General features: G+C 43.2%; 1 pseudogene; it reads right to left on the bottom strand.

Moving 5' to 3' along the window:
• Nucleotides 1-2,705: 2,705 nt before the first annotated feature.
• LOC133918126 (protein STRICTOSIDINE SYNTHASE-LIKE 10-like) lies at nucleotides 2,706-13,202 on the bottom strand (annotated as a pseudogene).
• Between the last annotated feature and the right edge of the window lie 235 nt (nucleotides 13,203-13,437).

The following is a 13,437-nucleotide window of genomic DNA, read 5'->3' as shown; positions in this document are numbered from 1 at the left end:
GGAATAATAGGGATGAGCAAGTGTGGGTTACGATGTCACTGGACTTACTGCAGGTATGTTTTAATTGATAATTATCTCTTATTTCTCTCCGTATATTTTTCAAAAAAATTCTATTTTTAATTCTTCATATCTCATAATGTTTATGACTATTTTTTATTCTTTAAAAACTAGCTCTTTCACGTAAGTAAAATTTCACTCTACATCAACTTTATCTTTATATTCAACTATTTCTTCTTCTCTGTATATCTAGCTAAGTATAAAAACTAGCTAGTGACAACTAAAGATGCCTTTACGGTGAAATTTTACAGCAGCAGATGTCTGTAACGGTTGTTGTGGCTTCATTTCGTGACAGGGAAAGGCGGCAAAGTTGAGGCTTCACAATAAAGTGATGGTTGACAAATGACAGCGAAAGCCAAAGCCAAAGCCAGCAGCAGCCATCATAGCCTTACTCCTCTCCTCCCTACTGGACTGCAGCATCTCGTACGGGACAAAACCCAAGCACCCTCGTGGCCTTGTCTCTTCTCTCCTCAAGGCGCTGCTGCGTCGACGGCACACGCTCGCTCACAGGAGAAGATCTAGATCCTAGATCTGCTGCGACTTCCTCTGTCCTCGCTTCAGCTGTCCGACCTGCTGACTCGTTAATCACTAGCCGTTAAGAAGGTTGTCGTGCCGACACGTCCCGGGTACGTACCAGCAACAGCGTCATGTCATGTCAAGGCTTTTGGCTGGTTGCGTGCTTAGTTGCAGCGAGTTAACTAAAGCCAGCAACAGCGTCATGCCTGGGAAACATGACAATATTGTTTTCTCATAATTCTCTTACATCTAAGAATATAAGTAGGTATCTAATATGTAGTTTTAATTAGTATTTAGTTATTTTTTCTTTAGGTTAGTTAGGTAAGAGTGAATTTTTAATTTATTGTTTTAGTTTTGGATCAACTTAATGATTAAAAACACAACTTACATCCTCACTTGCATGTTTCCAGTATACACGTTTCCCTCTGACCTCCGCGGTTTCTTGTGAATTTCCTACAGATTCATTAGATATAGAACTTTGCATTCTACACAGACTCTTGGTACGTCGCTACAAAGATAGAGGCAAGGAGCTATTAGCGTGTTAAGTAGAGCAAGCTGGTTAAGTATTCGCCACATAAAAGGTAAACCTTGAAGCGACAATATTCATGGGATCCCAAGTCTCATCCAGGAGTCATGCCCTTGCAATTATTTAACCACGATAATGATCATCCCAGCTAGCAAAGTGAGGTTCTAATATCCAACCAAGGTCTATAGTCATATTTGTTTTAGCTTTAGATTATGAGAATCTATTTTATTCTCTAGAATTCGTGAAAGTTTATTCCTACGAAATTGAGTATTGTGAGATTTTATAATACAATGTAGATTGTGAAATGTGATAATCAATTTTCAGATTGTGATTGTTTGTTTGTGCTTATACTTTTAGGTAGAATGTAATCTATAATCGAAATAAAAAAACAAACATGATCTATATCTTCTACAGTAACATTGTTACGTGTCTATCTATGACAACTTACTAGCAGTAATAAAGAGTATCATCTAACTATAATTAGGACCTAGTCGAAGACGAGCGTGCACGGAGCACAGCGGCAAGGTAGCAAGGACGCAGCCAGCCCACGGGATTCGACCTCCGGTGTAGTACCTCCTCTGATTAAGCCTCCAACGAAGGTTCTGCATAAAGGGGCCCAGTTCTTTAAAAAAAAAAAAAGATCTAGCGGAAGACCCAATTCAGATTCCTCGATCCAAAAAAGCATACCTGACAAGGTCCTACGACCAAATAATTAATAAGAAAGCTGAGCAGAAAGAGAGACTGGCTAATTAGAGTACACCTCTATTATTCCTTGTCAACTTTATATCTGATAAGACAGATGTTGTAATCAAAAGGTGCAAGGTTATTTTACTACTGTATGATCTGCCGATAATCACATCACATATTAATAAAATCACACGTACTGGACACTTTCACTAGCAATTGGCAAATAAAGCAAATACAAAAGCCACGACAACTTGACACGTCAATTGGAATTGCACTTGATATGGAGACTTGGGACACATGGAGCATAAAATATTAAGACATGACACCGGGAGGAATCAAATAAGCACATCAGTGTATTAGATATATTAAAGATGTCCTAATTATAGTCAAAAGGAGTTGAAGTTGAATAGACTAAAGAAACATTTTGGGTACCTAACAGATGCACGGGGAGGCGAAGTCAGCATCAAGAGGTAGCATTATTAATCGCAACACATTCTTCTTGTAGTTCTAAACAGATGCGAGATCGAGGGCTTTAAGGAGATGAAGGTGCAGAGGTAGTGGCGGCTTCTGCATCACGAGCTCTAACTGCGTTCGTGCGTAGCCAATCAGACCTTTTCGCGCCATATCTAATGGCCCGTGGATTAGTTTAAGCTTCGCTACATATGGATGCCACCCTTTCTCCTTGCCGTATGGCAAGCTGCAACCGAACCGTCTTGGCTTTATTTTTCCCCTGGAAATCAATGAGCTGAACAGATTTCAATTTTAGTACCAGCAGATTTTTCATTTATCAGTACGGTTGTCCAAATTTGCTTGTGTCAGAGAAGCTAGTAGTCATTTTTAGTATAATTTGGTGAAATATCTTGCAAAGGTAAAAGCCAGCAAGAAAATAAGCAAGAATTGTATGGATCCTCGATCGTCATCAATCACATTCGCGTTTCATTCTTTTCTCTGTCAAGTAGTAGCAGCACTTTAGCTCAACCTGAAGAAAGCTAAGCAAGTAGATCAGTATCACAAACAAAAGGTTAGATAACAATGTACTGCTAGTAGTTAGCCTTTGGGAAAGAAGCTAGTTTGACAACGGCAAAAGGAGGGAGGGCAAAAGCAAAGTTTTGTCCAAAGACCTATTGCCGCGATGTCTCGACAAAAACTCATATAAACGATAAAAGACTTTACAAATAAAACAGTTGAGCAGAAAGAGACGGACAGATTAGAGTGCACTTTTGTTTATTCATCAGCGACTATATTGAACTAGAAAGAAAGACTAATTATGGCAAAAACGTAAGATTTTACTCACTATTATAGAAATAGATTTATATATCGACTCATCACTGCCGGTTCCTTACAAGCTAGTAGTGATGGAGTATCACTACAGGTTCGTATCAAGGACCGACACTGAAAGTTTATTAAAAAAATCGACAGTGAAACTTGATTATCACTAACAGCTCTAACCACGAACTGAAAGTGATACCTTGATAATCACTGTCAGCTCTAGCCACAAACCAGCTCTAGCCACAAACCCACATTGATGCTCGTAGTGACACTCAATGTTTCACTACCGGTTCATAACACGTACCGACAATGATAGTATCACTACCGGTTCGTAGTTAGAGCCGACAGTGATAGTGGATGATAGTTTATTTTAAAAAAAATCATAATTTTTTCATACGAAGTTGGATGAGGATAAACTTTATACTAAAATTGCAGCCTTCGACGAAATCTACAACTTTGTAGTTAAAACTTTTTAATTTGAAATCATTTAGATATCCAAATAATCGTTTTAAGTTTTAGACAGAAAATGTCAAAATAATTGTATATGCTAATACTATCACTAGTACTTCTGTGTTGGGATGGTAAGGATGTATCGCGTGAGCTAAGCGGTTTCGGGTTCGAGTGCCACGAACCGCACGCACGAAAAATCGCATGACTTGCGACTTGCGTGGGCGTGAGGTTTCTCGGGTGGAAAAAATTATTATTTTCAATTTTTTTGACCGCATAAACATCGATTCGACGTCCGACTATCACTGTCAGCTGAAGCCTTCAACCGACAGTGGTAGTCGACTCACTACCGTTTGCCTTCAGCCGGTAATGAGGCCATCTCTAACATATGCTCTAAAAATTTATCCCCGATAATACTATTACAGACTTCCCTAACACTATTATAGTATCATCTATTTTTTTATCTCCAATAGATACCATATTTCCTATCTTTCATTACTCTCTTCTCCTTTCGGACCCACACATCAGTCTCTAGCTATAGGATATGACATCCTTCATCCATCCACAAATTTGCAGCCATTCCTTTGTGTCTGCAATTCTGTAGAAGTTAAAAACGATTCTGTTGGAGTGCTTTGTGGAGCCTCTCGATCGGCATCTGCCTCGACATAGTACTTTGCGGTCAGGAAAACGCTTCGGTTGGAGCTGGCCTGATAACACTTTCACTACCGGTCTCCAGGGCGATAGTGATAGTTTGGAATTATCATTACTCGTTACCTACTGTAAGTTTAAAATTAATAAAATTAATAGTGAAGAATATTTTAAAGCTGACAGTACAAAGAGGTTTTTTAAGTAGTGACTATAGCTGCTAGTAAATATTGCCTCACATATTTACAGACATAAATCTCTTGATGAGGCGAGGAAGAATCTAATGCGAGGCGAGGTATCAGGTAAGAAGCGCAGCGACGTTGGTGTACTGGTGTGGTGCAGGTAAAATCTTGTGAAATCTTGACATCTACAGTGTTGTTGTCGGTTTTAAACTATGGTTATATTAGACCAAACTGTAGATCCAAGAAAATATTGACAAATCTAGAAAAACTTCGAAGACTATCCAGGAGATGCGCTAAAACCCAAGGCATCCATAGCAAACCTCCTTTGGGCCCGAAGTACCTAACTACAGCTCATTTTAGACCACCAAAAAAATGTCCAACATAGTTGTAAGTTCAAAGTTTCTCGCATAATCCTGTATTTTAGTGCCAGTAAGGATAGCATATATGTTCATATCATAGTTGAAGTATTTACTCGGAGCAGAACACCGTTATGAATTTTCTGCAGCTGACGTATTGTGTTTTACTGATCTATCCAGCAGGCATAATGTTAGATGTAGTTGTAGGATGGGGAACGACCATCAGAGAAGGTGAATATGCGGTTTAATAAATGTTTTATGAAATTGATAGTTTTATCCTATTTAGATTATCTAACGTATCTCAAAATTCAAACGAAAGTAAAAATAGAGAGAAATTTTAACAAGAGAAAATCGAAAACCATAACTCCATGAATGGTATTTAAACCATAAACTCAATTTAAGATCAATCCATATGTCTTAGCACTCGAAAGATCATAACTTACAAAGAAAAAAAAAGATTAACACCAAGCAACGAAACTCTCCAAGTTGATTTTATAGAGGCAAGCGAATTTAAGACTCTAACATATAAGCATGTGTATACGATATTTATGCCTCTAACAATAAGAAAAATAACCTCACAAGATGCTGAAATTTCAACCCAAAAATCAAAATAAAAATTAAATATGAAAACCGAAAAATTTGCAAACTTGCAAGGGAACCCATAGAGGTAAAATAGAAGGAGGTGAGCACAATAACATAAAAAAAATAAATTTTATTGTAGTAGATGTCAACCCTATTTTAGACAGATTACAAAGATTTTTCTTACAAAATTCTTACCTAATACATAGGCTAAGCAATCATCTCCTCTTCTCTAAAACCCTAGATCTAAGCTCTCAAATATGAGCAAAGAGGACTCAAGTGACTGGTTCAAACTCTCTTATAGCTCCACCCCTCTATTTATAGTCACCCCTCTATTTATAGTCTAGAAAATTTAACCCTAAGTTTCCTAGGTTTTTTTCTAAAATATTCATCTCTTGTAGTATACTTCTACGTACCACCGAGTGCATTGTGGTCAATTTTTTTCTCCATTCATTGGACGGCCACATCACCTTTAAGACTTAGTTTCTCCTCGAATGCAAGTTTCACGATGGTGGCATATACTCCTCCAATCCTCCCATGATTTTGAGATCAAATCACGAAACCGTCTGCACGCTTCTCAAAGCATGACTCGCCGTTTTGCTTACACCTTAAGCAAGCGTTTCGATATCGCCTTCCTTACATATTAAGATAAGATATATAACCAAAAACTTAAAAAAGAGTAAAATATGTTACTTGCTATAAGAAATGTTGCAAAAGTCGTAAGAGAGGAAAAGACGAGCCAAAAACCTCAAAAAGCAAGAAAAAACTCAAAAATTCAAAAACGCATGTTCCTCCTTGATGATTACATATTTTTCATTTTTCCTTTTATTTCTAGATGAATACAATTTTCTCCTCCTTTATTGAATATTTATGCATAATATCTTTGGGTATATTTTCTCCCTCTTTGATAGTGCAAACATCAAGGACATAAGACTATGTAAAAGATATGCAAATAAAATGCAAGCATATAAAGTTTTACATATAGATCACAGAGCACTTGCAAGAACTAGAGATGTCAAATCACTATAAGAATAAATAATATAACTCAAAGGCGTACAAAGTTTCGAATTGAGTTCATGTCATAAGCACCATAAGTGAAACAAGTTTTATTCATATTGTTCAATTATCCAAAAGATATCACTATAAAAATATCCACAATTTAATGATCAATACAAAGATTAGAGAAACAAGTGCTATATCAAGTTCAAATTAGACAACCAAATTTAACCCGACGGGCTATGCAAACACCCACGTATCAACAAGTCTTAGTTAAAAAAAATATTCTTAGCACATTAAAAAGCACAAGTTAATATATTTATGTCTTTTTAAAGTTACAAATACTCAATCATTATTATGTCTCCATTTAATTTTTGGATTGAGCCCGCCCTTGTGTGCCCCTACTGGACATTTATCTGGCTTGATTTCTAGATTATTTGGGCACCTAACCGAGTATGTTCATATTACTGTTAGGATATCGTATTTGGGCGTCAAAGTGGACTAGATGTCGGGCACTGATGGGCCTCTGTTTTCCTTATATTACTGATAGAATATTAATTTCAGTATGAAACTAGCCCAGCAAATAAAAAAGGGCCGAAAATCGCTTAATGTGTATCAATGGGCCAGACCGACAGAATAATGCGAAATGGGCTTGATGGGCCTAGATGTACTCTGTTGGTTGTCCTTCATGGGCCGAACAAATGGGTGGTCATGGACTCTATTGGGCCATATTCCTGAATGGGCCTATGTGTGTGGATAAATGGGTCGAAAAGGTGGACCGTTATGCTCAGCTCTGTACATTGATGTTCTTGGGAGTTGGGACACATCAGTAGTTCATATAAAAACAAACATTAATATTTTTTTGTACAAATCAAAAGCTAAGTATTAATAATTTTTGTACAAGTCAAAAAGGCTAAGCATTAACAAATTTAGTACAAAGCAAAAGCTAAACGCTAAAGGTACACCCATTGTATGTTCACTTCCTATGCACTAACCAGGAATTACAATTTCGGTTTACAAATTTTTTTCTATCATTGATGAAAAGATCAAAATTCGTGAAAATTTATCAAAACTTTGGCCATTTTTTATCTTTTCTCTCTGTGTCACACATGTCAATAAAAGAAAATTTCAGGATTAGATATTTTATTCCCCTTCGAAATTTCTGAAATTAATAAAATTTTACTGAAATTTCGATAAAATTTTAATCCCTGCACTAAGAACGGCAGGTAAGGTAATTCCACCGAACCCATGTACAGCTTGCCGCCTTTCCTCTCCATCACCTTCGTTGGTCTCACGCTCCTGGGTCCTCTCATCACCTGGATCACGAACCTCAAGGCGAGCAGGTGGCTGTCCGGACCAAAGGGCAACTCCGTCTTCTCCCGGTGCAGTGCCACCCAAAACCCGCCTCTCCCGTCGGGCCTCACGTTGTCGGGATGGCCTGGCAAGTCGGCGAGCGGCTTGGGGCCCTTGATCCAGTGCCTGAGCAGCTTGCAGGGTCCAGTCAGCTCAATCACGAGGTGCGTCCGGTCGGCGCTGATGGCGAGGCCATTGTAGGGTACGTGAGGCCGGCCTGTAGCACAGTGACACGGTCTGTTCGCGGGTCGTACTCCATGCTGCTGTCTGTAAAGAATACGTCGCCCGTCGCTTGGTCGACGTCGACTCCGTTGGTGAAGCGAAGCGGCACGCCGTCGGCCTCCGTGGCGAGCACCGTCGCCTCGCCACCGCCCGGTCCGGCCCGCATGAGCCCCTTGTACGCGTCGGCAATGTATAGGTAGCCGGATCCGTAGTGGAACCGGAGGCCTAGCGGGCGGCCACACCTGCTCTCGGTGCGTTCCGCTGGTCGGAGCCTGGAAGCTGTGCAGGCCTTGGTGTTGTAGCCCGGGCTGTACGTGTAGGTCGACCAGCCGCGCGCCTCGATCGCCGTCGTTCCACTTCAGGACCCGGCCGTCGGAGACGCCGCTGTAGGGCCCGGCGCCGTTGCCGTCGAACGCGACGCTCTCCGGGCCGCGCAGCAGCTATCTGCGCTGTTAAACATAGAAGCGTATCATCTATATTTAGCAAGGGCTATATGCGCATCATGTATATTTAGCAGGAGCTAATCCCTTGATTGGAGCTGCGTCTCCTATTGCCGTGAGCCATGAGCCACGCATGTAATCTTTCCTTTGATTGGTTGATTCCCAAACATCTATATGAATGAGGCACGCTGACCCAGAGAGGTTAAGCGACGCCATTTCCTCCAACATGGTAACAGAGCCAGTCGTCTAATCATGTCGACAACAACTTCTTCTTCCTCCTCCTCCACCACAACTTTCGCTCCTATCCCCATCCATCATGCCGTTACCATTCGGCTTAACAAAACCAATTACACTTTATGGCGCGCCCAGCTTCTGCCGTATCTTTGAAGCACTAAACTGATCGGTTTCATTGACGGGACGATCACCGCGCCGGCACAGCAAGTTCCCGCCTCCACTGCCGAGGGTGCCGACCTCGTCCCCAATCCCGCCTATGGCGTCTGGTATGACCAAGACCAGCAATTGCTTAGTGGCCTCCTCTCCTCCATGTCGGAAGACATGCTCCAAGATGTTGTTACCGCCACCACATCCAAAGAAGCATGGGACATCCTCAGGAGGATGTTCTCTTCTGCCACCCGCGCCCGTGCCGTCCAAGTCCGCATTAATCTTGCCGTCGCCAAGAAAAATGATCTCTCCGCCGCCGACTACTTTCGCAAAATCAAGTCGCTCGCGTCTGAATTGGCTGCAGCCGACGCGCCTCTCCGCGATGACGAGATCATCGCCTATCTTCTCGCCGGCCTCCCCTCGGATTATGATTCATTCGTCACTTCGATGACCACCAAAACGGAGGCGCTGTCGCTTGACGACGCCTATTCCTATCTCTTGGCGTACGAGGCTCGCCAATTGCAGTCTCAGGCGGAGACGAAGATCAACATTGGCACCCAGGCCAATTTTGCTGGTCGCGGCCATCCGCGGCGCGGACGTGGGCGTGGCGGTTTTCCTGGGCGCGGCGGTTCCCGAGGCCGCGGTGGGGCGCCCTTTCAGGGTCGCGGGCATGGACCCGCCTCCTCGCCAGGCTCCTCTCGCCCCACCTGTCAGATTTGTGGGCGCACTGGTCACACGGCCATCAAGTGCTGGTACAGAATGGATGAATCGTTCCAGGAAGATCAACCGTCCGCTGCGATGGCTACTACCTCTTCTTACAAGATCGACCCCAATTGGTACGTTGACACGGGGGCTACAGATCACATAACAAGTGATCTTGACCGCCTAGCCCTTCGGGAACAGTACCACGGTGGCGAATCGGTGCAAATTGGCAACGGGACAGGTTTGAATATTATGCATATTGGTTCTTGTTCGTTTAATACTGCTACACGTCCTATTGCCCTAAATAATGTGCTTCATGTTCCTGATATATCCAAACATCTTCTTTCTGTTCATAAACTTGCTCGTGACAATAATATATTTTTTGAATTCCATCCTTATCATTTTCTTATAAAGGACAAGGCAACGAAGCAAGTTCTTCTGGAAGGAAGATCTGAATCCGGTCTCTACCCCATCAAGCCCTCCGATGTTGAGTTCTTCAAGCAAGCCCTCCTTACTGCCAAGGTGTCGTCTGAACAGTGGCATGCTCGGTTTGGCCACCCTTCCACCCCCGTCGTGCGATCCATTTTACATTTGAATAAACTTCCCCATGTCAAGGAGTCCAATTCCTCAATTTGTAATGCGTGTCAATTAGGCAAAAGTCATCAACTTCCTTATACACATGCTGTTCATCGTTCTACTGCTCCCTTAGAACTTATTTTTTCTGATGTCTGGGGCCCTGCTCCAGTATCTGTTGGTGGCTACAAATATTATATAAGTTTCATTGATGACTTTACTAAGTTTACCTGGATATATTTGATGCATGATAGAACTGAGGCTCAACGCATTTTTGTACAGTTTCAAGCCCATGTTGAGCGTCTCCTTGACACTAAACTCAAACGTGTTCAATCCGACTGGGGGGGGAGAATATCAAAAGCTTCATAACCAATTTTTTAAAAATCTTGGTATAGCCCATCATGTTTCTTGTCCGCATACACATCAACAAAATGGGTCGGCCGAACGAAAGCATCGTCACATTGTGGAAACTGGGCTTGCTCTCCTTGCTCATGCATCGGTTCCAATAAAATTTTGGGATGAAGCCTTTCTCACTGCCACATATCTCATCAATCGTTTACCCACCCGAGTCCTTGACAACCTGTGTCCGCTAGAACGCCTCTTCAAAACCCCACCAAATTATTCTATGCTACGAATTTTTGGTTGCGCATGCTGGCCACATCTACGACCCTATAATCAACACAAATTGTCCTTTCGATCCAAAGCTTGTGTGTTTTTGGGCTATAGTGGTCTTCATAAGGGATACAAATGTCTTGACATGGATTCGGGTCGCATCTACATCTCGCGCGACGTCATATTTGATGAGACAAAATTTCCCTTCTCCAATATTCCTTCATCCAACGTTGCACCCAACATGGACAGTAGCAGCGTTAATTTGAACACTAACCATATACATATATTCCCTGGAAATTTTATGCATGCAGCTGAAAATCCTGGAGCTATTTTGATGGAAGCACCGACCACTGCCGTGCCTGATCCCGCCCAGGCCGCAAGTCAACCTGGGACGGGTGCCTCGGGATCTCCGCCTGGTACCCCGCGCCAACAACCGCTTCCGCAGTCTTCGCCCGCGGACGCGCACCAGGCTGGCCAGCGCTCCCCGCGCTCCCCGCCTGTGTCCCCTGCGGCACAGCCACCCGACGCGTCAGCAGATCAGGCGGGCCCCGCGTCAGCAGACCAGGCGGGCCCTGCGCCAAATGTCGCGCCTCAGCCTGTCGCACAATTGGAAGCAGCTCCACATAATCCTCCTGCACATCCCCACCGCACAAGATTAAGTCATAATCTCCGGCAACCAAAAATACGCACTGATGGTACAGTTACCTATTCTGCAGTCCGAACTACTGATGCAGTTCCCACATCACATGTCACCGCTCTAGCAAATCCCCTATGGCAGTCAGCAATGAATAAGGAATTCCAGGCTCTTATCAAGAACAAGACTTGGCATTTGATACCCCCACGTCCCGGTCTCAATATAATTGATTGCAAGTGGATTTTCAAACTCAAGCACAAAGCTGATGGTTCTATTGATCGTTATAAAGCCCGACTGGTAGCCAAGGGATTTAAGCAACAATATGGAGTTGATTATGATGATACATTCAGCCCGGTTATCAAACCCACCACCATCCGGTTGCTATTATCCCTTGCAGTCTCTCGTGGCTGGTCTCTTCGCCAGATTGACATTCAGAATGCCTTTTTACATGGCCATCTTGAAGAAGATGTATATATGAAGCAGCCACCTGGTTTTGTTGATTCCGCTCATCCAACTTATATATGCAAGCTTGATAAATCATTATATGGTCTCAAACAGGCCCCTCGTGCCTGGTTTTCTCGCATGAGCGGCAAATTATTACAGCTGGGGTTTCATGCTTCCAAGGCCGATGTTTCTCTATTTTTCTTCAACAAAGGCGGTGTTAAGATGTATATTCTCATCTATGTCGATGATATCATTATTATGAGCTCTTCGTCATCGGCTACGGATCGCCTTCTCACTCAACTTGAGGCTGATTTTGCAGTAAAAGATCTTGGTAATCTTGGATATTTTCTTGGTATTGAGGTGCATCACACCTCCACCAGCCTCGTCTTGACACAGCGCAAATATATTCAAGAATTGCTACAGCGCACAAACATGTCCTCCTGCAATGATGTTCCAACTCCTATGCTTCCTAATGAAAAATTATTTCTCAAGAGTGGTGATCCCCTATCAAGTGAAGACACTACACGCTATCGCAGTGTTGTTGGAGCTCTCCAATATTTGTCCTTGACTCGGCCGGATATCTCGTTCTCTGTTAATAGAGTGTGCCAATTTTTATCCGCACCAACAACAATTCATTGGGCGGCGGTTAAACGCATCTTGCGTTATCTTCATTCTACTTTGGATATGGGGCTATGCATCACCAAGACCGGGTCCTCACTATTGAGTGCGTTCTCTGATGCCGACTGGGTCGGCAATCCTGATGACCGACGCAGTACAGGAGGATATGCCATTTTCTTTGGAGGCAATCTTGTATCCTGGAGCTCGCGCAAACAGCCAACTGTTTCAAGATCAAGCACAGAGGCTGAGTACAAGGCGGTCGCAAATGCTACCGCGGAAGTTATATGGATCCAAGTCCTGCTGCGCGAACTTGGGATTTCCCAACCGCGTCCTCCCTCCCTATGGTGTGACAATATTGGTGCCACCTACCTCTCCGCCAATCCAATCTTTCATCGGCGCACAAAGCATGTGGAGGTTGATTATCATTTCGTTCGGGAACGTGTTGCTTCTCGCCAACTGGATGTTCGATTTATTTCATCCAAGGACCAAGTCGCCGATATCATGACCAAGCCACTGCCGACTACTCTATACTGTAATATTCGGCGCAATCTGAACCTAGTGTTCCACCGTCCAGATTGAGGGGGGGTGTTAAACATAGAAGCGTATCATCTATATTTAGCAAGGGCTATATGCGCATCATGTATATTTAGCAGGAGCTAATCCCTTGATTGGAGCTGCGTCTCCTATTGCCGTGAGCCATGAGCCACGCATGTAATCTTTCCTTTGATTGGTTGATTCCCAAACATCTATATGAATGAGGCACGCTGACCCAGAGAGGTTAAGCGGCGCCATTTCCTCCAACATGCGCAGCTTCAGATGCTGGCTCCGGCTGCCGTCGATGCAATGGCACTCGTTTCGGGAACGGGGGCGAGCTGTGCACGGCAGGAGCAGCAGCAGGATGGCGAGACACGAGATGGTCAGCGCCAGGGGGAGCTTAAGCTTCTTCCCCGTGCCGATTCCCATGATCGCTCTTGCGCAAAGCGCAAGGTGGCTTTGCCTTCTATAGCAGCCTCGCTCCTATAGAACGGGACGACAGTTGGGCTGGGTTTATAGACGGGGCCATTAGTTTGTAGGCTTTTCTTTCTTTTTTTTTTTTCTGAAATAGAGTAGTTCAATATTCAAAAAAGAAAAAGAAAAGAAATGGAGTAGTTCACATATTTTTTCCCTTAAAAAGTTGCGCAAACATAGAGCGCAAAGC

The sequence above is a fragment of the Phragmites australis genome, chromosome 5 (assembly GCF_958298935.1).
Source record: "Phragmites australis chromosome 5, lpPhrAust1.1, whole genome shotgun sequence".
In the NCBI taxonomy this organism is placed as follows: Eukaryota; Viridiplantae; Streptophyta; class Magnoliopsida; order Poales; family Poaceae; genus Phragmites; species Phragmites australis.
The sequence above is the reverse complement of the archived record's forward strand: the minus strand, read 5'-3'. Positions and strand labels throughout refer to the sequence as shown.